Source organism: Prinia subflava, chromosome Z, assembly GCF_021018805.1.
Source record: "Prinia subflava isolate CZ2003 ecotype Zambia chromosome Z, Cam_Psub_1.2, whole genome shotgun sequence".
Classification (NCBI taxonomy): domain Eukaryota; kingdom Metazoa; phylum Chordata; class Aves; order Passeriformes; family Cisticolidae; genus Prinia; species Prinia subflava.
Genome location: NC_086283.1, coordinates 15,581,946 through 15,608,684, shown reverse-complemented (window position 1 = coordinate 15,608,684; position 26,739 = coordinate 15,581,946). Strand labels below are relative to the sequence as shown.

The following is a 26,739-nucleotide window of genomic DNA, read 5'->3' as shown; positions in this document are numbered from 1 at the left end:
GGCTGGTGGTCCTGCTTCAGCTGGTACATCCCTTCAGCTGTATGGTGATCCAGAAGAGGGATCAGGAACTCACCTCTGCCCTAAAGTCTGAGTTGGGCATGATTATTACTGGGGTTAAGCTGAGGAATCTACATGAGCTGAGCATTTCAGTAAGTTTTTGTAGTAATTAAAATAATGAATTTAAAGTAAGAAAATGGGTGGGTATATACCAATATGAAGAACAAAATGCATATATAATGTGAAGGTCTGTAAGTCTGAGTATAGCAAAGCAAACCTAGTGAAACTTAAAAGACATGGATGTGAAGAGAGACACACAGCAGATGTTGCTGGGGTCAGGAAACTTTCTCTATGAACATGTGACGTCTTTTTACGAGACACTTCATTTCACTGCTTGGGTTTGAAAAATGCATGTGAGTGACATCTTGTGTTCACTACATCTGCAGTGCCATACTGCTGATAATTAGCACATGCATTTTAGAGGCAGCATGAAGCCAAGATGACAAACAGACAAATCACAGGGTGCAACAATTCTGCTTTCTCCATGTATCAGCATTATCATTTTCTGGAAGTCCATCTTTCCACCCTACAAATAGAAGTGTAATTTCAAGAATCATGTTGAAAAACACCTCAAGGGCCTAAATTTGCAACTTGTGTGGAACCTTGTGTGTTTTTCTTGTGGTAGTCTCTCTGCATGCATCAATTTAGGGCAAAATTATGACATGAGAGGAAAAAGAGGAGACAGAAGAAGCAGCTCTTGGAGCAAATAAAGACTTGATCAAAGTGCATTAAACTTTTCGAGAACCACATTCTGCTGTATTTGGGGTCACAGTGTTTTGAACTACCTTCCATGTACTAACAAATGGGATTCATTTTGTTAGATACTTCCATTTGGATTTATGGTGTCATTTAAAACTCTTCTATGCTTTCTGTCACCATCACCAGCTCATTTCTCTGCTGTGGGACTGTCCTGTTTGGGCACATATGGGAAATGTAGGATAGCTTTACTGGGAGTCCGACAGTTCAGTGCTCTAAGTCTGTTTATCCATGTCAAAGAAAAAAAGGTTGAAAAATTAGATTTCTTTAAAATAATGAGTTTTCCAAGGGGAATAATGGAAAGGTGGCAGCTTACAGTATGACACAATGTGTTGGCAGAGAGGAAGACTGTGCCATACTGTTGAGTCTCGCTGGTATTCCACTGCTTATTTGTAAGAAGGTGAAATGCTAGTCTAAGTTATCTGTGCAATTTAAATTTATCTGTACAAGTTCAGTCATTTATGTTTATTTATGCTTTGGGACAGTTTTAAAGAGATTTTTAAATCTCTTTAAAAAAAGCAGTATTTCTTTTTCAAGTAAGAGAATAAAAACATGCCCGCATTCACCATGGGTATGTGCTTTCCGAGGCTTTGAAACACAGCTACCCGTGCTATTGCAATGTGGCTCAAACACGGGAATTATTCCCACTGGGTTTCTTGAAAGCTATAGGTGTTGTTTTAAAGGTTCACGTAAGCAGTATTGTAAGTAGGTAAGGGTATATATGCAGCAAAATATGGCCACTCACCTTGTTATATTTGATCTCTTCTTCTTTGAGATCAGGTAGTCGCACGCAATTTTTTTCATCCCATGAACAGTATCCCACAGAGTCATTTAGCCCTGCCAGCTGTGTGAGCAGAACAACTATGAGCTCTTTTATTCCTCCAGACTGCAGCGGTGTCTTTTTTATTTGGTGCTGCATGGCACTTGGTTGCAGTGGCTGGGCTAGGGACCTATCAGATGTATTTCATCACAGAACACACAGTAGCTGCTCTGCGCATGAGCCAGCCCCTAGGAAAGGTTTTGCCCCATCTTATGGAGGCAGTGACCTTGATGGGGATGCTTACCCCCGTGCAATGGGGGCTTTTTGCAGATGGAGTGGATTTCATGCTGTGCTGCTGTTAACATCAGTGAGCAGGGTCCAAAGCTGAAGAAAATGAGACTGTGCTTTTACCTCCTGCGTGGCCAGACCGAAGGAAGAAACCCCAAGGCTCAAGGGCATGAGAAGTGTTCTCTTCTTTTGTTCTCGGTGTTTTTTTTTTTTTTTTTTTTTTTTTTTTTTTTTTTTTTTGTTTTTTTTTTTTTTTTTTTTTTGTTTTTTTGTTTTTTTTTGTTTTTTTTTGTTTAACTGGCTGGCCATGACATTAAGATTTCTAATTAATTTAGAAACCACAGGCAGTTGAAGAGAGTGAGCAATGTAATAACTGGGCCATGGGGCAGAGTAAAAGCACATCAATTATTCAGGCAGTCGCTGCTGCTTATTCCCTTCCCAAAGCTGGGCTGGCTGTCAGCGTGTGTCAGTGATGCTGCTAATGCCCTTCAGAATTTACATGCATAAATAGTGGCCTTTTAAAATCCGCATGAGGATAACTTTAGTATTTTCAACAATAGCTTCCAGCAGCATGCTCTCTCTTGCAGGTGCCAGGGGCTCCAACCACTATTTTGGGTGCCTTGTTCAAATCTGGGATCTTGGCAGGTGCATCCCCAGAAGCCTCTGCTGTGGAGAAGTTGCTCCTCAAAAAGGTTGAGGGGCAGCCTGAGCCACGCAAAGAAAGAAACAGTCCTGCTTTAAAATGCAGGTGGTGCCTGAGAAGGTTCTCTCTGGGCGAGTGGGTGCAGCATCTCTTACAATGCATCATCCCCTGCTTCTATTACTGTGATGTCTCTAAAAATGCTCCATGTAGATGCCTTGGAATGCCACTGAGGCTGGACCCAGTGCAGTTCCTCTACAAGTGCAGGAGCAGGAAATATCCTTCTACTCCTCACAGCTCTGGCTATTACAGGTCCTGCACTTTGACTGAGCAGTTGGAAAGTTTGAAATAAAGGAAACTTCTCTCACTGCCAAGAACTACATTCACAGGACTGGCTGTGATTGTCTTAAAGGGGTACGCCTCAAAGTCTCATGGTTGGGGTACCACAGGGAGCAACACTGATTCCTGCATTGAACCAGTAAGGGGAGTGAAAACTGGGAGACCTGTTGGATTTTTCTGCCATGGGCTACAAGTGGATGACAAAGGCTTATATTTCTATCTGATTGGCATAGTCATCCCTACTGCTGGAGGCAGCCACCTTGCTTTTTAAAAAGAGAACTAATTTGTGAAGGCAACAAAATAAAATGAGCCTTGCTAATTATGTGTTATGCCAGCAAAATGACCAGCTTGGGTTTGGAAATGCTGGCTGTAATTAATGGTGAAAGGCTTTTTCTCATCTGTGTAGCCATTATGATTCACTTCTCCCCATGGAAACTTTTAAATCTGTCTCACTGGGGAGCCTGAGGAGGAACAGGTAAAATGGATTTGCCCTAATAGCTGCAGTTGTAACTTAAACACTTGAAATGATATTAAGCATCTCTCTCCATTAGCATTTCATGTTGATCTGATGATACACCAGCCGAGGCTAAGACAGGATCAACGTTCATTAGATGGAAGAAACTAAGCTCTGTAGACAAATGCTTTGGCTAAATGGGGCCTTCATTGCACTGAGAACAAGAATGCAATTAGCTGAAATGTTTGTTTACAAAATCTAATTCCTGGGGAGTATCTTCTCAGATTGCTGCTTACATCTCTTGAACTGGTTTTGTTGCCAAGGCTTGCAAGTTGAGGGATTTTGCAAAGCTTGGTGGTAGCATGTCTGTAACAGATGTTTCAAACTTTGTATGGTAAAGCTGTACCACGAAGTGAAGAGCAGGGGCTAAGCTGCAGGTATGCCAGAGCTTATTTGTGCATTCCTTACATTTATTTTGCAGTTAAGTGCAATTAATAATAATTATTAGATGTTCCGGATATTAAACAGTGTGGGCTTAAGAGAAACTGGAAGCCGTGCAGCGCTAAAATGCTGTTACTGCTGTCCTCCTGTCTCCCACCTGGAGCCCAGCCCAGGGGAATCACCGATGGATTCCAGCTGGGTGAGGATGCATCTCTGCCAGGATGACTGCATGAAGAGCCTTGACCTGGTTGGTTGACAAACATGAACACCCTCAGAAGGTGATTTTGTCCATCCACAATGCAAATTGTGCTCTGGAAATGCTGCTTCCCTTTGGGTTACAGAAATGGCCAATGGGAAACATAACTGCTGCTGTCCAGATATTAGAGCGGATTTTGTCACTGTGTAGGGTTTGTGGAGTGGGAAGGATCAGGCATTTTGGGCCTGTGCTGATACCAAGAAAACAGCTTCATACTAATTGTAAGCATGCAATAGAACATTGCACTGCACGCTTGGATATAGTGTAGCAGTATTTTTAGCCTTTTTTTTTTTTTTTTTAGGCCATGTGGTGGCTTTATTTTCCTTGCAGTTTTTTCTAGTAGCTTCCTTGCACCTAAAGTGTGTCTGCACTTACCCGTGAGTGATACTGCGCAAGTAAGCATTTTCTGGACACATTTCTATCATGTATCTGGTGGCAAACATGAAACAGTTACCAGAATAATACCTTTTCTTCCCCATTTGCTGAATACAGGATATTAATAAAGTAGTCAGTGTGATCAGTTTGGCAGTGGCTTTTGGTCACCTTAAACGATGGGGGAATGGACTAATGAAGGCCATCATGTTGATGGATAAGGGCTACAATTTACCAAACCTGCAGTAATTGAAGTAAAGCAAAGTTGCTTTTGCCTTAGATGTGCAGAGTGGTAGGTGATGCACAGGTATGTCTGTGTATATTGTACTGAGCACAGCAGCAAAGCGAGGGGGTGAGCTCTGTACGTCTGTGAGAGTTCAGGATGGGATGGGACTGCTGCAGAGGCCCCTTACATGGTTGCAGGAGGTAAAGTCTCAAAGTCGTTCAAATGTCTTAGCCATGACTTGTTAACCAGCTTTTGCAGTGTTGTGGGTCTTGCTGCCTTCTCCCATGCAAAGGGTCTTCCCTGCCAGTGCTTCTCCTACAGGCAGCGAAAAGGAGTCAGTGCTGGGGTTTGCTCCTTGAAAGGCACTGCTCAGGAGATCCCTTGGGAGTCTATGCTAATACAGAATTTAAAACACTGCTTTTTCGGTGTCAGCACTGGAAATGACAAATGCTTCTCTTAATTTGAGAGAAGTATGCCTGATATTACATGCTTATATATGCCTGAGAGTCTATTCTCAAGACAGTACATGGGCCTATCTCCTATGAAAGCTAATTGCACTATTAGGAAAAGATACCCTGCTAACTTAATAAGATACATTTATTTGTATCTTAGAGGCTTTTTTTTTTTCTGAGGTGGAAGAAATCCTGAATGGTGCCAAATTTCATTTGAAGCATATTGTTCTTCACTGTCCCTTCCTCTCTCCCCATGTCAAAACTGTTCTGCAAATTGAAAATATTTTATAAGTTCAGGGCACACCAGTGTAATTGAAGGCAGGCAGCACTTAGGAGAGCTGAAGGGGAATTCATTGTGCAGATGACTTGAGGCTGATTTTTTTTTCCTGTGGAAGGAAAAAAGTCGGTAGAAAGCTGCATTGCCGACAGGGCTATATACATTTAAATGTATAGAAAACTCAGGTGAACAGAAAGAACTGTGGCCAAGGTGTCTCTCTTTGCCTGTCAAGAATCTGGGACAGATTGGGAGTTTTATTGCCTGGTCCTGCTTTGGGGTGGAGGACAGGACTTGGGGCCTGGGTGACTGCATCTACCCCCTCCCCAGAAACCCCCTCCTCTTGGCATCCCACAGTGCAGATCATCGTCATTCTCTCTGCACTTCCACAGACAGGTAAAGCATTAGGAACTGGGCATTGAGATTTTGTACCAGCATGATTTCAACTTAAGTCTAATTTACACAAAAGTTTAAAGAGTTGTCTCCCCTCCCTCTCATGTAAAGCACACTGGAGAGTCTAAATGCGCCGTATCTGGCTTGGAGACGCTTCCATGTGGTTTATTGCTTTGCTTTTATTGAGGGGCTGTGTTTGCTTTCACACAAACTGATTCATTTCGACACAATGATTTGTTTCGCCGAAGTTGTTTGCTTAGGGATGAAAGCTGAATTAAGGGGGTTTTATGGGATAGAAACTTTATTTCCACAGACTTTTTCAGATCTCAGTTTCACTCCCTGCAAAGTTTGTACAGACTCAGATAAAGTGGCCCTTGGCCAAACTGGGAAGATGCGATGTGCCAAGTAGCTGTAGGGAGAGAGCAGGAGGATATGTTAAATTACAGAGAGCTTTTGAAAATTTTAGAATGTCCTGCAGGAGCAAAACGATGGACCTTGTGAAAAAATGTAAAATGATCTTATTCTGCTTTTTAATTTCCAAAAATAAGAACCAAATTGGAACAATCAATCCAATTTTATTAAAATATGAAGATACGCTAAGTACAGCATTAGATATGTATTTTTTCACTATAAATACACCCCCAAGGAATCATTCCATTTTTAAGATGAACTTGGTATTATGATAATGTAAAAGAAGTCTATAATTTATAATTCCAACTGGAGATGAAGAAATTTAACATGTCAGTTTCTCTATTCATTACCCTAGCAGTCAAGACCAACAGACTGTTCCTTCACCTTTGCTGTCAATCATTTAGATAGACCAATTATGGATTTGGTTAAAAATACCTATATATCAAAAGAGAAAATGCAGCAGAAGAAGGCTCAACATACTAATTAAAAAAAACCCAAAAACAAGACCATCTCATCTGTAAGAGTACATTTAGTACAAGAGTACTGTATGAGCTTCATGGCCAAAACTCCTCAGCTACTACCTTGGTCTTTCTGAAGGTGCCATATAGACCAAGTTAAGAAATGGCTCTCCAGTGTCTGTGTGCTGGAAGAAAGCTGGTGGGAGCTGAGAGTCACTTCTTGTACCATTTAGAAACAATCACTGCCAGGCAATTCTTGGAAAAAAAAAAAAAAGAGGAAGTGAGAAACAAAGTCCTATATTGATATTTAGGTCTTCATTGTGCAGAGCCACTTGTATGCTGGGAAAAAAGTGCATTCTGGGTGGCATGAGATCTTCATTAATTTTAAGCATTAGTTTTGGAGTTTTGAGTTTTAAGGTCTCCAGTGCAGTGCTTCTTTAGCACTCAATTTATAGGGGACATAATTGCATTGACCTCTGTTCTATGAGTACTAAACATTCAACGTGCTCCAAAATAATTCCACAGATCTGAAACTGGAAAATCAGATGCATTATTGATATGCAAAAATGTAGTTGCAGGTCTCATAATCTCACATTAAAGCAGCAGCATTTTTTGGGGGGGTAAGTTTATTATGACAAAATATACATGGCCAAACTTAAATGTAGTTAACGTAATGGGATCAGACTGATTTGGAGCAGAGGTTGGTCAACACTAAGTGCTTTTGAAAATCTCATCCCAGCTCTCTAGAGATTAGGGCTATGATTGCAGAGCCTCAGCCTAAGTCATGCTGAAGAGGCAGAAGGAATGTTTCTCAGTGGAGAGAGGCTTCATTTGGACAGCAGAGGCATGAAGCAGACTCGGATAAGAAAGATCTGCAACCAGATGGAATAATATCCAGCTTTGCCGAAGGCACAAGGCTCAGAAGTTAACCCATGTGGATGCATCTGTGAGTTTTTGCTACTGCTGAAGTGTGTACATGGGCAGCCTCCCTGTTTTCACGTGGGTAGGGACATCCTCTCATGTTTTGATCAGTACTGCTGTACCAAGGGAGTACAGATGAAAAACTTGAGGCTGGTGGCCCCAGTTTTCTCTTTGATTTTACCTTTTTTTAAAAACCCTAAAAACCTACATTCTTACAAAGATATCTTTGGAATTTGTAGCATTCACTGGAATCTCACAGCATGAAGGCTTATTTTTGGTGTAATATTTTAATTTAAATATCTAAAAGTTAAGTGCCCTTTTAGGCATTTGAGTGAGTAGGGTCTCAGTGTTGCATATGGGAAGAAGCTTGAGGGCTCTCCTCTGTGAATGGTGCATGTGACTGATTTAGTGAACAAGTCAAAAATATGAGGTCTCCTGAGGCCAAGGAAGGAGTATCTTCACCCTTTGCATGCATGACTTCCCCGTGAAATAGGTTCAGTTGTGTTTTTTTGAAGTGAGCCTGAGTTTGGCCCTTAGATCACATGGGTATGAGAGATTTGACCAGATCCAAGTCATGCAGTATCGGTCCCTTTGTGATTTGGTGAGATGACTCACTCTGATATCTCATCCTCAGATATTACTCATAGCTGCTGCTTCATCCTGCATAGCTGACGGAGGTGCTTCTTCCACCAGCCGTGATGTCCTGACATCAGAGGAGAGCAGTCTGCTGGTACCTCCCTTTCCTCTCTTTCTCTTTTTTCTTGGACCACATTAGCTACAATTTTAAGAGCAATTTCTGCTATTAAAACAAAAGATACAGCATAAGCAGAAAGTTTAGCCTTTGAACTGCAGCAGCACAGTGGCTTTTGTAAAAGCACACAGCTGCTTTGCGTGTAACGTGTGTGACTTAAACGTCATGGATTGCTTTCCATGATCTTACCATTTTATCCAGGAACACATTTAGTAAGTGAGTCTGAACATATTGTGCCTAATCCTTTGAGACTGACTTTTGTGTGTCCTTATTACATGGAGCCTGCAAAGGACTGGAAAGACATTTTGTCTGTGTCAGTGTATCCCTGGGCTAGGCCTGACACCAAATAAAAGGAAGAAAAACCTGCAAACACTCAAGGCAGAGGATAGGAAAGAAGCAGCAGGTTGAGTAAACAGATGGGGTGGGCCACCATTAAGAGCAGGCTGGTTATGGTAAGTGTAATGTGCAGAAGTCACAGTACATCAGCTGGCTAATCAGTGCTGAATGATTTGTAGGCATCTCAGCGGAGGTGAGTTTTAAGGAGCTTTGAAGGAGAACACTGTCGTGGCTCTGCAGATTTGTACTCTTCTCCTACAGAAAGAAGGACGCTGTGAAAGGCATGAAGGTTATTACTTCAGTGCTCCTTTTACTCATATATTCTTCTTTTTCTACATTATTTTCCTTTTTTAAAGTTCTTTTTTTTTCTCCAAATTTGCTACAGAGGCTCTCTAATGAGCCAGAGTGGTTGTTGGCCCAGATGCTGCACTGCAAATGCTGTTTTTTAAACCAGCTGAGAATCTGGCCTGATATTTTAGCAGTCACTTAGTACTTTCATCTTCAAAGTACTGTGCAAACATTAATTAATTCTGCTGGGGAGCATACAAGAAGGTGCTGCTGGAATAGTTATGCAAACTGCAGAGGCACAAGAGGTGGCAAGGACAGTGTTGCTGGTCTTGGGAGGTCTATGCTTACATACATAATTCAGCAGAGCACAGCACAACAGGTGCTTTCATGGCAGAAAAATTGCTTTTAGGTACCTTTTTTCTGTTGAGTGGGTGCTTGGTGTTCTCAGTGGAAGAATGTTCCTGCTCCCCTACTTAGATAGATGAGCAGCCTGGGATTTCTGTTTCCACATGTACCCCTGCAGATGGGTTCAGGCTTGCAGAGACAGTAACTGAGCAGCCAGGCAAATGCTCTGTGGATGCTCAGTGCTGAGCCATGGAGGCTGTGCAGAAGTCAGGGCTGCAGCTGCATGCTTTTCACTTGGAAAATGAATAAACCACTTGTAGCACATGCAGGTTTGGAGGTCCACAGTGCTCTGCTCTACACTGGAGGTGCTTTCTACGCGAAAAACCGTTCTGGCTGTGCGGATGTTGTCTTGGGCAGCAGTGAAGAAGCTCAGCAGAGCTGCAGAAATCACTGTGGGAAAGCCTTCAATCTTCCCTTAAGGGCAGCATCAACAACCCTTGATGTGGGCTGTAGTAATGTGCCCTGGAGAGGATGAGGAGTGTTCACCCATCCCCTGCTGCTGGCTCTGCACAGGCAAGGCAGCAGCAGCTACAGAGCAGCAGCAGCATTTAAAGCTGGCACAATCACCAGCATCTCCCAGCTGCACACCTAACACACTGTGGCACGAGGCAATCAACACTGCCTGTGCTTTGAGACTTGCCTGGAGCAATGCTTCTGAGTGAAAACACAACTCCAGACACTGAATCTGCTCAACCAGGCATTATATTAAAAGGAGTTTTAAAAAGATCATGCCTACTGATGCCAATTTAATAGCGGAGAACCACATGAGCCTTGTATGACTTGATCCATGCTATATCAATCCAAGAGGTGTCTAGGTGTGAGAAGGTGTGTAATTTTTTGGTATGATGGTGGTAAGTCAGAGTGGGAGCACTGATAGAACAGGGAAGGCAGAGAGATGCTTGATGCCAGAAAATAACATGGTGGGAAAGAGATTTTGCTTGTTGGATGTCGGTCAGGGATTGGATGTGAATCTGAGCTCTGCTCTGAAAGCTGAAGCCAAGAGATGTCTTCATATTGAGTGGAAACAGGTCTTTAAGCAAAAGACAGATTCAGGTTGATAGGTGGGGAGGTGAGTTTTGGCTTTGGCCTTGCTGACCTTCCTCAGATGACCAGGTGGTGGTGAAGCTTTAAACTTCTCTCATGACCCATTTAATAGCACTTATCGCCATGGCAATTCTTAGAAGCTGTGCAAATATGTTTAGAAAAAGTGTATTTCTTTTAGCTTTGCGAAAATAGGTAGATAAAATGTTCCTGGTTCTCTGAGATCCTACTGATCTTTTTCAGAATTTGTTGTTCATGTTGGTGAGTTACGGAGCCAAGGAAAGAGAGATCACCTCGACTGAGACAGTTGCTTTTCCAATGCACATGGTCTATGAATTTAAAATAGTAAAATTGTATCTAGAACTGCACAGTTTTAATTTCCCACTCTTCCTAGGATTTCAGTAGATTAGCATGCTAGAAATATTTCTTTTTAATCTCAAGATATTACCATGCCTAGCTTTGCATGAAAGGCAAGGCTTGATGTCTTGAGGCTTGAAAGCTATAATCAAAGATGTTTATATGAAATTTTAGTGTTCCATCGTATCTTACTGTCTTGGGAGTGAAAAAATAAACTTAATGAACCTAGATCAGACAGATTTGTGATGAAGTCCCGAAGAAGAGAGAGGGCTTGCAAGTAGCTGTGATTTTGCTATGTGATTTTAATTTTATAGGCCCCTGTTGTTCAACGTTTTCTTCAGAGTAACTAAGAGTCGCATTAAATATTAAACAAACGGTGTGATGATTCATAAAGAGGGTCATGAGCTCCATATGTGAGTTAGAAATTTAATCTCCAGCTGGTTTCACTATAATCCATGTCATATGTCCGGGATCAGAGAACTCCAGTGTCTTCGAATAATTAGTCAGTGATCAAAACAGAAAAAAAAATCCATTGAAACAATTTCCTCTTAGAAAAAGCTGCTTCTTCAAAACAAAATTGCTTGTTAAAGCTCATTAATTTTAATGGCATTTTCTTTTGAGTGGAAGTAAGACAAAAATAATTTGGAAGATGTCAGAATGTCTTCTTGATAGTTACAGAATTGATATTTTTTTGTGTTCAATATCTTGCATTTAGAGTTGTAACTCTTACTCTGTTTAAGTAGTAAAAAGAGAAAAGTGAAAATTTCATCAAATGTAACTTACTTTAATTAACCTTAAATAACTTTCTGTCTAGAATGCTGTTTCACCAGAAAGGAAAACTTGATTAGCTTTTTTCTGATATGTGTATATAATTTTAATACTAGTTCAGGTATGGAAAAAAGAATTAAAATCTCCCAGTCTTTTATTTGGATTAGGAAATTAATTTTTTTCCCTGCTTCCCTCTGGAGCCCTGGAAAAATACCTGTCAGCCTTTCATTGCAGAGGCAAATATGCTGACGTTTTCCCCAGGCCTTGCTGAGGTTGCATCCTCCTTTGCATGACAATTATGAAGGGATGCTGATGGATACCAAATGAGTGAGGATACCAAACTTGCTCGTCCTTTACAGGAGCCATGTGCACACACAGACACACAAGACCAGTGCTCATCCACAGTTTCCCCAGAGGTTTTTCTATGCTCCAGCTTTCAGCCTGCACATGTAGTTTATGTATTGTCTCAGTTGCATCTTCAGTTTGAGCTGCAAAAGGGAGGCTGATTTAGAGGCTGAATATTGAATCTGCACTCAGGAAATGCCATGGAGGCAGTGGAAGTGCAGGCTCTGTTCCTGTGGGGTGGGTTACTTCCCACGTGGTACTGCACGCGCGGCTCTAACAGGAGTGTTGCTGTTCCATTTAGTTGCTCAGCTCATGAAGTCAGTCACAGCACATGCTTGAATTTAAAAGCAGGCATATGGATACGCAGAGGATTCGAGTTCTAGTGCCTATAGTGTCTGTAGAGATCTGGAAGCACAACTAGGCTTAGTTTCCTTAGGGAGGAGAGCTGTGTCTCTTGGTGTGTGGCTCAGGTCTTACCTCTTTGTTCAGAAAGAAGTAGGGTATGCTGTTTCCTTCCCTGTGCCAGGAGGGCAGGGTCTGGAAGTTACAGCAGAGCTCATCTGTGGAGTTACTGGTCCAGTCTCCCATTCAGGGCAGGACAGTTGTCTGCATGAGACCAGCTTGATGGTGACTTTGTACAGCTGTCGTCTTGAAAACCTCCAAGGCTGGAGGTAGTGCTGTCTGTCTTATGACCTGCCAATACCCAGGGCATTGAATGCTCATTTTTTAATCCTTCTCTTTTACTGGGAGAAATGTGTAGACATGAACAAATTTAAGGTAAGAAAAAAATAAGCTACATTTATAAAATAAAAAAAATGACATCTACTTAGCTGTGTTAAAAACACGTAATGGGGAAGCCTGCAAATGGTTACGCAAGCAGGAGTTTGGTATCTAATTGTAAATTAGATAGACAGCTGCAGGGTATCAATAGACATATGGCAGGAATGTAAATAGTTTGCTCGCACTTTAGTGACATCCTGGAAAGCTGTGTGTAAACTTTCTAAAGTGAAGAGAGAAAAGACGATTTCCTGGAAAAGAGGGTTTTCAAGAGAAGTAATTGCTAAAAAATAATCTGTGTCCCTCTGGAAGGCGAAAGTTTTATTTTGGCACTCACTGAAAAAGCAGCCTCTAATCAGACTGCATTTTCCTGTTTGGCTGACGAGCACCAAGCAAGCTGAGGAAGGTGCCAGTTCCATTGTGTGGTTGGAGCCATCATAGATCAGAGCATCTCCTCCGTGGTACCTGCCTGCTGATTTCAGCATGACCTCCTGGCAGATGCTTTGTGTCTGCCAGGATTTAGAGAAGATGACAAAGAGGAGGGTAAACAGTTGAGTGATTTGAGAGAGGCTGTCAGATTCCAGAATGTAAATTTGTACGTCAATGGCCAACGCTCCTAGATCTTCCGCCAAACAAAATACAAGGTTTGCCTGTGTCCCAGCTGTAGGGGTTGCTGCTGCTTATAGCCACCTTTAAAGTAATATAGTGCTGGAGTAGAATGCTGTGAGGCACTAATTATGGTTTATTTTACAAGCCAGCAAATCTGTCTGAATATTTAATGCTCTTTCATTAATAGCTGGCCATCACATGTTTTGCTTTATATTAGTGATACTGTTGAGGCCATAAAAATTCCCAATCTAATGATAGCTAAGGTTGGTTCTCATATTATCTAAAAGATATAGCAAGAGTAAACCTTGAATAGCTTTCTTGATTTCTGGATGTGTGTCTAGTGACTTACATCTTACATAATTCTTGTAAAGTTTGCAGTGGGCCAAACTGCTGCTTTTGAGGTCAACAGTAGCAATTCCAGTTTACTTTTTTGGGTTCGTGCATCTGCCTTGGGGCTGGATTTCAGTCCCATAGCTTGTTAATTGTAATTTTAGTCAAAGAGCCAGACTTACTTAGGAACTTGATTTCATTTTTTTTTTAATAAGACAATTTTTGAAGGATGCAGAGAAGCTTTTATGGAGTGGAAGCAGTGAAAGGAGAGCAAGGAAAATCAAAGAAATCCAGACATCAGTAATGTTTCAAAAGTACATTTCACAAGGGAGTTTTCCTTAACTATCCTTCAAAGATGACATGACAGAAAATTCGGTTATTAATCAATGGTGCTATCTCTCTGTTGAGTTCAAGAATGCTTTTTAGAAATGAAGATTAACATCTGGTTTAGTTTACAAAGAATTTTTAGAATTGTAAAACTTTAGGTAACCATAATTTACTTAAAGTGTGTGGAGGATTAATGTGGAAAAAACCCCATACCACTTCCAAGCATTGTTCTTTAAGAGGTAAGCTTAGCCTGTGTAGTCATAAGAGTTATGTCATTGGTATATCCTTACCAAATAATTGCAAACATATAGCACAAATCAGTCCTTGGAATCAGTGGACACACCAATACACTATAGGGAGTTTCATTACAGCAGAGCTTGAGAATTGCAAAACCAATTTTCCACAGAAAAATTGTTTTCATATGATCTGAGTGCCATGATTTGGTTTATTTGAAACACTGTAAGTCAAGTTGTTTGCTGGTGTTCCTAGCAGGCCTCTATAATTCTACATTTATTTACAAAGGTCTAATTTAGAATAGAAGTTACTCCCACTGTTTGTAAAAAAGAAACTGGAATGTTTCTTAGGTGTGTATATGTGTGTGTGTGCATTTAGGTGGATAATTTTCCACTCATGATGTAGGAAGGCGTGGCTCGTAGCAATGGCCGTTATTTGCCAAAAGTCACTCTGAAACACGAGATGTGAGCTCCATTCTTCTCCCTTATTGCAGCACATTTCTGATTTGGTTTGCAGCAAGCAGAGGACCTCACAGTCTGCCCATGGCCATAATTGCTGTGGATATTTTCTTCCCATTACTGGACTTGGGTATTTAAGTAGCCTCCAACTGCTTTCTCAAAGCACTGCTGCATTCACTTAAAAATAACAGTAAGTTATGCCCTTGTTAGCTGTGGTGGCATTTTAGGATTTTAATGGCAGGTCATTGGCATTTTAATGACTCTGCAAGCTCAGTTCTGCTCCAGATGAGTCTAGAAAACAACATGATGAAGATCTTTTCACATCCATGTTGGAAATAATTTGCTATGAAGAGGTGCCTAGTAGCATTAGGTGGTTTTCTGACTGTCAAAACCCTGGTGCATTTTAGTGCTGAATGCTGGGAGCTGAGTAGGCCAGGACTGTAAGTGGATAAAATGTCTTTTCTTCTTCTGGGAAGATTGGTCAGTATTTTTGTTGGTGGATTTCTCTAGGAGGGCTAGGTTGAATTTCCTTTAGGTAAAAGAAGCCTTATGTTTTCTTTCAATCTTACAAAGCCTTAAGTAACTTCTTTTCTAGTGTGTGGTTTTGCATTTACATGGTAAAATTGAGTGCAGCGGGTGCTGAATCAGGCCCTCAAAGAATCCTTAGGACTGAATTCCTAAAATACCTAAATCATTTTTCATCAGCTACAGATGGAGAGCCATTAATTCTTGGTGTCCTCTGTGGGCTTCTCAGTAGTGAGACTTGTTTGTGTTCCCAGTCTCTTGTTTTCCATCAGCATGGATATTTGGGTCACTATCTCCTCTCTTCTCATCTCCCATACGTAGCTTCTCTTCAAATCTGTCTTCTTGGTCCCAGGTAAAAGTGATGGCAGCTCTATGAAAAAATTAAGGTTCAGTTTGAGTAAAAATGTTGCTGATTGTTGCTTGCCTCTTTTAAAGCTGTCGTAGGTGTTTTTCAATGCTTCAACAAATAAGTGGTCATTATAATCTTCTGTTTTTCCCTTTTTCTGTCTTTTCAGTCTGAGTCCATTTCAGCCATGCCTGAGAGCACTATGCCACCCCAGGAATCTGCAGGCCCCATGTTCCAATGGGAGGGTTCCCTGGCCCCAGTAAGGGAGGTGCTCACTGGTGATGGGGTGGGGTATCTCTGATGGGAAATGCCCATTTCCACCACAGCTCCAGCCCTGTCCTGTTGGGGCTGCTGTAACGAGTGTGAGCTGAACCTGTTTTCCAGTAGTGGAGAGGGAAGAGGATTTGGCTGCTGCAGAATATGTCAACTTTTTTCAGGGAAGAGCGGGAAAAATCAAAAAAAAGGAAGGCCACTTCTAGTGCAGATCATGCAGAAGAATATAACACTGTTAAAACCTGCAAGTTTGGCCCACTCATCCTGAGCTGGGTGGTCCTTCCCAAGTTCTGCATGACTTTTCCACAGCCCGCTGAGCTCCCTGCCTGACTGCTTCCTCTGAGTGCTTTCCAGCTGCATGACTTTCACTGGTAATGAGCAAAGAGGTTTTTTATCAAGGGAAAAAGGACTAGAGGAGAAAATGGAACATTTCAATCCTTTCAGAAGGACTGTAGTGGACCAACTAATGGAAAACACTTTTCAAGATAGCATTGACTTGTTTTCACTGTCACTGAAATAATGTAGGTTTCTGGGGAGAATTTAGTTTTTGCGTAATGCTTTATCTTCTTGGAATTTTGTTGAAATGTCAAAATGTGTGTATCTTTTCCAGCTAGCTCAGTTTTGCCCTTCTGGAAAAAAAAAAACCAAGATAGAGAGAAAAGCAAAGTCAGAAGCTTCATCTTGATTTGTTGAAGATGGGAAGCATGATTTCTAATGATATTTAAGGGTGTAAAACCTTTTCATAAGAATTGAGCAGTCAGAAACTCCTGTTATTTTTGCTGTCTTGGATAATACAGTATCCCACTGAGAGGGAAAGAAATTTTTAAAAATATTTTCATCAACACCCCAAAATATTACACTCTACAGTGCCAGCTCCTGCTGGCTCATTGTCTTGATTAACATTTTCTGGATTGATATGACTGAAGTTTGCATTTAAATTCCATGCTTAGTAATGTACATTTTTATTTTTCATTGTCTTGGCCTGACAGAGGCTTCACCCTCTGGGCTTGCTGTGTTTCACTCTCTGACATATTGAGGAAAAGTCTTTCTGATACTTGTTCTCCATTTTGAAATTAAAATATTACACCCTGAAGTTGAGCATCTCAGTCTCCTTTAAAGCAATATGCAGTTTGCACTCAGATCACTTGCTCCTGATATAATTTATACATGAATCATGAATTATGTTTGGATTCTCATGAAGCAAAAATAAATTGGGTAGAGCCACATCCAATTATGTAATGAATTCCTCATGGTAAAATTCATAGCAGGGATGTTGCAAAGTGGAACACTGATAAAAAATTTCCAAAAGGCTTGCTGCATTATCTTCTGATAAAAACAAACCTCTGTCCATTTAAGGCATAGTAGAGCCCTTTTGATTCAAACAATGAAATATTTAAAGGTGCATGGGATTGTTTTTCATTGTAGTTTAAGTGCCCGTACACAGAATAAGCAGGAAAAGAAGTACTTGGTGCAGTCTCTCCAAATAAAAGTTCTTTCCCTACATGTTGCAAAGAACCAGTTTCATAACTCTTTTTTATGTCTCTAAAAGCCACTTTCTGTGCTGCATCTAACATATTATATTTTGAGGAGCTATTTCCTGACCCTTGACTTGACTTTTTTTAAACTCACTGCTGAACCCTGCCTTCCTGGGCAAAATACAGCTCATGAGCTTTTGTAAGGTGAGCAAGCAACCAGTGTCACTGGGAGAAGCATTAGCAATTTCACCTCTGTTTGTGCCATTGATTTCTTTTAAAGGCTTTTTGTTTGTATTTCCTTCCATTGTGCCTTGACCTGTTGCTTTTGATTCATTTTTTCACTCAGTACTCAAGTACCCCAGGCTTGGGTCATGTTGTGAAAGTGTTTTCCTGAGCAGGACTTCTTCACTCTTTCCAGTGAGATATTCTTCTTCAAAACCCACGACATGTCTCCTAGAAGCTGCATATCCATCTCAGCTGAAGGGTGAACAGGTGGATACATCCATGGTGTTTGTATTAAACATATCTCCTCCTGGTGCTGCAGCTCAGATTAGAAAATTTTCATGACTGTGACCAAATACCTCTATCATGTAGACATCAAGAGCTATTAAGGGAATATTTTCCTTTCTTTGCTTTGAGTTTCTTGTCACAGCAAGTATTAAAACTCACCTGTCTGTGTGGTGGGGAGCTGGCTTTTGTGTGGAAATCAAAATAGTCACAATCCAAGAGCTTTGCAAGTAGAACATTTTAGCAACTCCCAAGGCTTAATGCTATTTAATTGATATATGTATCAATTGGATTGACTAGGTGAAGTGTTCAAGCACACCTATACAAGGGAAGAGCCTGGGACTTGGACTTCTCATTCATGCAGGTTTTCAGACTTCCCTGTGGTGGCTTTAATTTTCTGGAAGTTTTAAGGGTACTGTCTTGGCCGACTCTCAAGCTGGTGATGGGAGGTTCGCCACCATTTTCAACAGGCTGAGGATTTCCCTGGAGGGGATTAAAGGGGATGTGTGCCCTGATAGAGTTCAAGATCAGAGAAAGAAAATGCCCTTTTTCTTACACAAAAGCATCCTTAACTCTCATTTCTGCTGCCCACATGGCTGTATAGAAAGGTGCAGGAGACATGGCTGGGGCAGCCACAAGCGGGTTTCTAGCCGGAGAGCGTGGTGTAAGCAGTCATTTAGGTGACCACAGTCTGTGGTTTGCCTCAAGGGCTGTGTAATGGGAACATTGCCAAACCAAAAGGCATGTTCTCCGATGGGCTCTTCCAAAACCCAGACTGAATTATTCCATTCCCTTGGTGATGAGACAAGTCCAGTGTTTTCCCCTCTGATCAGAGGCATGTTTGGCAGCACTGTTCTTCAATATGTACCCAATGCTGCTCATTCTGAGTTTTGTACCAAGAGGATTCCAGCTGTGCAGGGCAGACTAGAGCTTGCAGGAGTTGGATGCTTGTGCTCTCAGCTCTGCTCCACCCATAAGCTTGTGGAAGGTGTCCCAGGTGAATGCGTTTTCGGAAATCAAAAGGCGTAACAAAGTCAAGATGAGCTATAAAGTTCCTGAGAATTTACAGCTTTCCCTGTAGTCTTAGCTAAGCAAAACTTAATTTTTTTTTCCAAGAGCAAATTCAAGCTGAGACAACAATTAGCATCCTGTTTATTTGTCATCTTGAAGGAAGAAAGGTCAAATATAGTCAGCTTGAGAACTACTCTGCCTTTCCCGCTTGAAGCATTTAATTAGATTTCTCACGTAATGTAAAAGAGAGATGGTAGAGAGCTTGCTGAAGCGACTTATCCATTTAAGACTTCTTTTTTTCTCCTCTCTTTTTATTTCTTGCTGGCTTCATATCCCAATTTGTAATTTTTCTGAAGAAGTGGCAGGTTTAAACACTTAACCCTTCTTGCAGAGAATAGGCAGGGTTTTTTTTTTTTTTTTCATTTTTAGAAGGGAGGGCTGTAAATCAACACAATGTACAAATAAACAATTTCTGTATAAGGCAGTAAGAGGCACTTTAGAAAATGTCCAGAATGAAAGTCCTACAACTTGTGCCTCTTTTCCCCCCACCACAGAATACATACATAAATGCTATATGCATAATTATTTGAAAACAGACTAATTATTTCTTGGGAGTTTTTTCCCAGTATTTTTTCACTTGTCTTTCCTGGTTTTGTTTGGCTTTTCTTTCTCTCTCTCTTTTTTTCCCCCCCCTCTCCTCCCTGAGGACAGGATCACGATATAAGTGGAACTGTCCATGTTAGGTTGTGAACTTGGTAAAGTGGTTTTCATGATGCGATGCAGTTGCAGGGAGGAGAGAGGCTGTGTGGATTGCTGGGTTACAGATCAGGATTGCTGCATGTCACAACAGCTGAAAAACCCTAAACATTCTTCTTTCCCCTTCAGTCCTGTCCTGATTCATTGGAGTAACAGCTGGAAGGATGTTCCCCCTATTCTCTCTCCTGCAGTGCTGTGTTCCTCGTGCCTGCAACAGGGACAGCCACTGATTTTCTCTAAAATCCCAATACAACTCCTTTCTATGGCCACCCGCAGGACTGAAGCTACCCTGTGGGTATTTTTTACCTATGCAGATATTCACTCACTGTTTAGGGTGTGCATTAAAGATATAATGCAGATATAACCTCCCCCAAAAAAGAAGTCAGAACAGCAGAGTGGATTTGCAGTATTACCTTGTCACAGTATTAAAACTGGAATTTTTCTGGAACTTCTTTCCCCTATGTGTTGTCCCATCTATTTTATCTCCCAGAAAGCTGAAGTTTGTAACCACTTCTAATCCAGGTCTTTTTGCTGTCATAACTTTTACTAGTAATGCAAAGCCCCAGAGGGGATTAGCCAACCTGAACATTTCAAATTTTAAACTTCAGTAAGTCTTGAGTTATAAGTAGGGAGAAAAAGCCTTTCTCAGTCATTTTCAAATCAACTTACTATCGGCCCCACCATACTTTCCTGCAGTAAAACTGCATTTTTTTGGTGAATGTAGACTGAAAACCCTTAAAGGGAAAAACTGTGCTCATCCTTCCTCTGCAGGGAGAGGTGGCAGAGGCTGGAAAATGCCGGAACACAAGAGTGATTTTTCAGTCTGTCCTATGTGGAGAAGCACTCCTGTGAATTCCACCCCTAACCAATGTCCTGCAGGCACTAATTGCACCTCGCTTTTAGATTGGACATCTAAACCTGATGACTATAAAGAGAGAATAGTTGAAGGTCACAGGTTTTACATCATAGAAACCACTATTCAAAAGGGGATACCTTTCTGCAGAGGTATCAGGAGCCAGCAGATCTCCCTCTTTGTACCAAGAGCTACTTGGTGGCAAGTCAGTAAAACAAACCAAAAAAAATTACAATGTTTTCATTTTGATTTGAGTACCCATGTCACGTCTGTGAGGATGCAGAAACTTGTAGAACTGCTTGACTCTTTCCCAAAACCTTTCTTCAAGAATGCAGCAGCACTCAGTCTCAGAAATTAAGACACAAAGCAAATGCCCATAGGCTGGAGTCTGTTAAAGACTAGAAGAGAGAAGGATAGATTTACTGTCACACCTGAAAGGAAAAAAAAAAAAAACCACAACCTCTTAGAAAGTAGATAAGACAATTATAGGATTACTGCAGTCAAAATAGTCCTATGGAGTTGGTTTTTTTGTTGAGTTCTTTGGTTTTTTTTCAGTGTTGGAAATACATCTATTTCTGCACCGCACATTTGTATTCATGCTGCTTAGACACACCATTAAAATAGCAGTTCAAAAGTCAATATTATATTTAAATGTCAGACAGTTGAGATTTCAATTATTTCTTAGCAAGAGGGCTCCAACTGAGAACATACCAATCTATAGGCTTGTAGGTGGAAATAGCCTGTAATGGACAATTATGAACGAAATAGAGCTATTTGGTGTCTATTTTATTTGTTTTTTTCAGAATTATTCCACATTTCAGAAACAACAACAAGAAAACCCATTAATGGGTAACTGATTGCCATAAGCATTTTGTGTTAGGTACATTAATTTGTTGGAATTTTGTAAAAGGTGACTGTTTGACTGGTTGTGCTTTAATTTTCAATAAACTTCAGTAACTCATCAGGTTGATGATGAGGAAAAGTCTGTCTGGACAGGGTAAAAAGTGGGTAGAGGAAGACCTGGGGGATGAAGTCTCATTGATTTAGTTGTGGAATAAAGCACATGCATTTGTTACAGCGGCCCCTCACCTGGCTTTGATCCAGGTTTGTTTCTATTGCATCTTGTTGCAAGTGAGGGAATTAAGGAGTCCCACTTGAACAGGAGCAAATTATTTTAGTTAACATGTCTCTATTTCTTTAGAAGGAGTTTTGCATATTCAGGAAAAAATTTATTTGTTCTAGAGAAAAACAGGGTGCTGAGCAGTTTCTCAACTATATGTTAAAAAGGAAGGGCAAGGAGCTTGAGAAACAGTCTTATGCCATCCTTGGCTGTCAGTGCAAATTAAAAGGTGGAAATTACCAGTGCAAACTAAGAGCCAAATTCAAATGTGGCATATTGTTAGAGGCACAGCCATAATTTGCTCATGATATATTAAAAACCAGAAACACCTCAAGCTGAATTAGGTAGTGTTGATTGCCAGTTCCCTCCTGCATAAATGCCATTAGATGCCCAAAGTTACAAATTGCTTTAATAACTTTCACAACTGATTGGTAATCACCCTGCAGTTAATGAAATAGGGAAAACACCTCTCGCTAAATTCATTGTCTTCATTTCCTCTTGCATAATTTCCAAGGTGTAGAGATAATTTTCGACAGATCTCAAGCTAGAAAGGTCATCTGTTAAGTTTCACTTAAAATCACATTTGTATCTCTTTCAGTGCACATAACTATATATCCAAGCCAGCTTTGCCATGCCGTGTTGTCCAGTGCAGCCTTGTGCAGTACACTCCATCATTTGGCTGCTTGTTAGTCCCAAGGAGATCTTTGCCTCTTGGTGGAGGTGGTGCTGAAGGCAAGTCTGCCGGAGTTGTTCTCGCTGTGTGTCCATCCAGGCAGCTGGAGAAGCACACTATAAACCCCCACAGCAGCGCACTTAAGGCCTTATAAAACCATGTGAGCTGAAGAATTGCAGTTCCGGATAGACCGGCTGGATGCAGTTGAGGGTTTTTTGTGTCCTCCCAAAGTAGTAAGAGTTACAATAATTGGTCTCTGGAAAAGTCCCATAAAATTGTGTTGTCGTTTAAGGATAAAATTAGTGGCTGCCAGTTAATGATGCAGGAATTATATGCATGGCACTGAGCTGAGCGCAACATTTTACCTCTTGCTAGATTTCAGAGACATTAATGTCCCTTAACAAACATCTGAAGGTAATTTCAAAAGGTGGGGGTGATTACAGAAAAGAGCACAGCAGTGTTTTATAGTTGAGATTGCCTATGTATTAGACAGCTCTGACAGAGCGTGTAATTAATTTTTTAAGTGTTTATATTAAAGAATAAATAACTAGTAATACATATGGCACATTATAAGTGTTTCAAGTGTGCTATAGTTAGGCTAGATGTTAGGTTATGACTTTGTTGTGGTTTTTCGCAGAATCAGCATAGGTAAAATTGGCCATTTAGGGTCAGGTTTTCTCAAGTGCATTTAGCACACACTTAAGAGTACAAGTACTGTGGCCTTGTTTTGGAAAAGTCTTCACATCCAGGCTGTGTATTAGCAAAATTCAAGAGTTTGGTGGTGGCTTCTGCCATCTTTGAGGTCCTCAAAAAAAAAAAAAAATCTGATTTCTCCAGCAGTCTCGGCTGACAGTGAGTATCTAAATGTGTGCTGAGCGCTTTTGAAACTCTGGTCCTTAGCTTTTTATATGATCTATAATTTTATACACAGTGCATCTAAAGAGGAATATGTATGATTCATATACACATACAGGAACAACACAGAGGGATCATTTTAATGTAAATCCCAGTGCTGTTTGTTATGTTCTGAAATATTGCATAGAATAATTCAAATATTTATAGATGGTAGTTCAGCTTGTGCTTTGCTTGCAGCATTTGCCTTTTTTCATGTCTCAGTTGAACTGTTCTTCCTTCCTTCCTTTGCAAGGTAAACATTGCCAATGCCCTGCACAGTCCTACTTCTTCCTCTGGAAACTCAAACGTGAAAAACACCCCTTGGATTCTGGGTCCCATTTTCTGCCCTGGTCACTGGAGCTGTACCAAGGAGTAGGGCTGCATTTTTTTGCCACGTGCTCCGTAAGGAACCAAGGACTTTGCTCTGCTTTCTGTGGAGTGGGCCCTTTTGGGGCTCCTAAAGCAGAGGAGTTTGTGTAACAGCTCCTTGTATATAGAGTAAGTTATGACTGTGCCAGATGTGAAGTGATGATTAGAAGGGTATTAACATCTGCATTTTCGTGCCAACCACACACAGTGTCTTGGCCTGGCAGTCCCACCCTTGGGGGGTTCCTTCTGAGCAGCTTCTTTGCACTGTTAAACAAAAAGGGTTTTTCTTCCTTACCAGGAAAACCCCAAGGTGCCCAAGAACTGCTTAGGTTTGAGATGTTCCTGGAAAGAGGGTTTGATATAATCACCCATACAGATTTGCGTCTGTCATCAGCTCTGGAGGGTAATTAATCTGAATGTATGAAGTTGCCTGTTCAGGAAGTTGCACATTTTGCATGTTTCTCCTTTTGCTCGGGCTTTAATTCTTTACTGCCTAGCTGGGAGACAGAGAAGCAGTAAAGTGTCAACACTGAGAAGTGTGGTATAATATTAAAATGCTCTAGTTTCCATTGAACAGATGATGATAAGAAGTTATTTTAATGCATTTGTTGAGAATTGTGCTTTCAAAGACTCTTTAAATTATTGCAGACTGTGCTGCTGGGATATGTATGGGAAACTGCCATTTTAATTAGGAAGATACACTTGGAAATGAAAAGTCATTTTTTAAATGTAATTTCCTTTGTGTTTTACTGACCACTTGAATTTATTTACCACACAGATATAGCGATAAAGTAGGTATTTATGAGTTGGTTTTTAATTAGAAATAATGGCTGGTAGAATTGAAGTGATTAATCATCCATATAGGCTATGGTAGTCCTAGTGAGAGACAGTTGTATTGACAGTTTGGAGAGTGATCTGATGGTGTGTTTTGTCCTTAAACAACACCACCACCAACACAGTCACCTTTTGGCGTGAAAGAGGAGAAACTAGACTGTCCCACTTAGTGAGCTTCACACGGGCATCACTGAAGAAATACTTGACAAGGTTGGGGTTTTGGCCTTCTGGGTGTCACTGACATCCAAATAAAAGAGTAATCCAGTAACGTGGCTTTATTTCTCCATACAAATGGTGCTTGGAGGGAGTGGACCAGGGGTGACAAATTTAGGGAGAGAGTGCTCACAACAGCAGGCTTGCTGCTGAAACACGTGGGCAGATGTTAGTGAGCATTGTTTCAGGAAGGATCAGAGATTTTCTATCAGCTTTTTCTTTCTTGGTTGAGAAGCATGGGGACAGAAATGACAAGAAACCAAATTTAACAGCTTTAATGGCCTCAGCAAAAAGAGGGTAAGAGTTTGGGGAGTGTAGCACAAGGAGAGTTTTGCATGTAATACTAGTTAGCTTTATTGAATCATACATTTCCTTTACCCAATCTGCCCGAGGAGGTTTCTACTCCATATTTCAAAATGCAGTGTGTAAGAAACAGAGAGCCAGTGTGGGGTGCGGTGTATATTTTAGCTTGGAAGAAAAGACAGCGAGTGCATATAATTTTCTGGGAAGTAATGAAGTGTCATGAAAAGTGCATGAAATGAATGTGTTTTCATGCACTCATTTTAGAAATCAAGTTAGGGATAATGTTTGCCTTTTTGTTGAAGGGTCTTTGCAGAAGTCTGCATCCATGTGTGAGCTGTGTGACGGCTGCTACCTGTTTTTCACTCTGAAGTTATGCTAATTATCTTTGCCAGAATCAAGGCACTTTCTCCCTTTTCAGTATCCATAGGAACCCACTGGGGATGAAAAAGCCTCACATTTTGATTCCCAGCTTTTGTTTCCCTAGTCAAAAATAAAGATATAATGGACAAGAAGAAGCAATTTCATTTGTCTGCTCATCACAGCAGGTTTTATTATTTGCTTGAATCTCACTGCATTTTATTAAATTATACTTCTGTTTGAATTTGCAGCATTGCTTTTCAAGGACAGCCCGCTGCAGCCCATTTTGTAATAATCTGTGTTTTCTTATAAGCTTAGTGTTCACTAAGTGAGCTTGAAATTTCTCCCTGGTCTGCCTAATTTCTGGGTTTGGTGCAGAAACTGAATCACTGCCTGCCTGTTTATTGCCCCTTGCCCCATCCTGCAGATTGGAGCCTGTCCTTGCTAATGTAGGCAAAACAGAGGCCGGGCTACATCACATTGCTGGCTGGTTTTCTTAACAAAACAGGCTTTGCAAAAGCTGCTTAAATTCAATTTGCATTTGTAAAATAAAAGCACAGCACAGCATGGTCTGTAGGGAGATTTTTCATGCTATGCAGGTATATTTTCAGAAGTGGTAATCAAATATTCTGGTGCCGTACACACACGGTTTCTGGTTTAGCTGTGGTCCTTTTGTTTTGTTTGGGATGAAAGTGAATAACTGTTGTTGCTTTCCCATTGAAGAAATCCATTCACAGGACAACAGATATGTAAGTGGCTCTGAAAGTGCTGTTTATAGACTTGAAAACTGGCTGAAAGGGAGTTCTGTCATCCTCTAAACCTTCACATGGTGCTTCATGTGTACAGCCAAAGCCCCTTCATCTCTGAGGGAGACCTGTGGTAGCTGATGCTGAGCCCAGGCAAGTGTGAGAGAGCTGCACCATCACTGGTGAGATGAAAAGACATTTACTTTGTATTTGTCATTCTACTGCCTCCTCGTCAGAGCAGACCTGCCTTGTGAGTAGTTCCAGGCATCAGGGGGAACATACAAAAACTGGTGAGATAATTCAGTAGACTCCGAAAAAATGTCTCTGGGTCCATATAGGGTACAACTTGATGCCCGTGATGTTGGTAAGGTATTATATATTAATGTATAAGTCATATTTATGGGGTTTTTTTCTACCTGATGTTGTCTGTTTCTGTCTGTAATATTTTTCGTCTGATTGTGGGCTGAGAACTTTACCCTCATAGAAACCTTCTCAGGTTGAACTTGCTGGCACTTCTTTCTGCAAAGGGGCTTCTTTTAAACAAGACATCTTGCATAGTCATTTGGAGTAAGAGACCCCTGATTTCTAATTCTGCAGTGTTGCTCCTATCTTTCCCCAAAGCACTCTGAACCCAGTGTGTAGGTGGCCACTGATTTGTGTGAAGGTGAAGGGCAGGTTTTGGTGTCTCCTAGCTGCTCACGTGGCCACATAGGACTGAGTGTCCTCACAAGCCATTTTCTTTTCAAAGGTCTTTAAAAAAATATCTGCGAGCAAGACTTAATTTATGCATTAGACAGAGATGTTGTTTGATAGTTTACAGCCAGTGTGTATGAAGTAAGCATGGCTTTCATTAAAGAGGGGACATGTATTTTAGCTCAGCTGAGGAATGGGGAAACGTGGGCCATAAAAACAATATTGTAATGGAGTCTCCCTTTTTAATGCCAAACTGTGTGCTGCACT

At 41.0% G+C, this 26,739-nt stretch overlaps 1 protein-coding gene across 8 annotated transcripts in view; it reads left to right on the top strand.

Moving 5' to 3' along the window:
- ADGRL3 (adhesion G protein-coupled receptor L3) overlaps positions 1 to 26,739 on the top strand; it is a 491,700-nt gene that overhangs the window by 90,398 nt on the left and 374,563 nt on the right. The gene's annotated exons all lie outside the window — the stretch shown is intronic.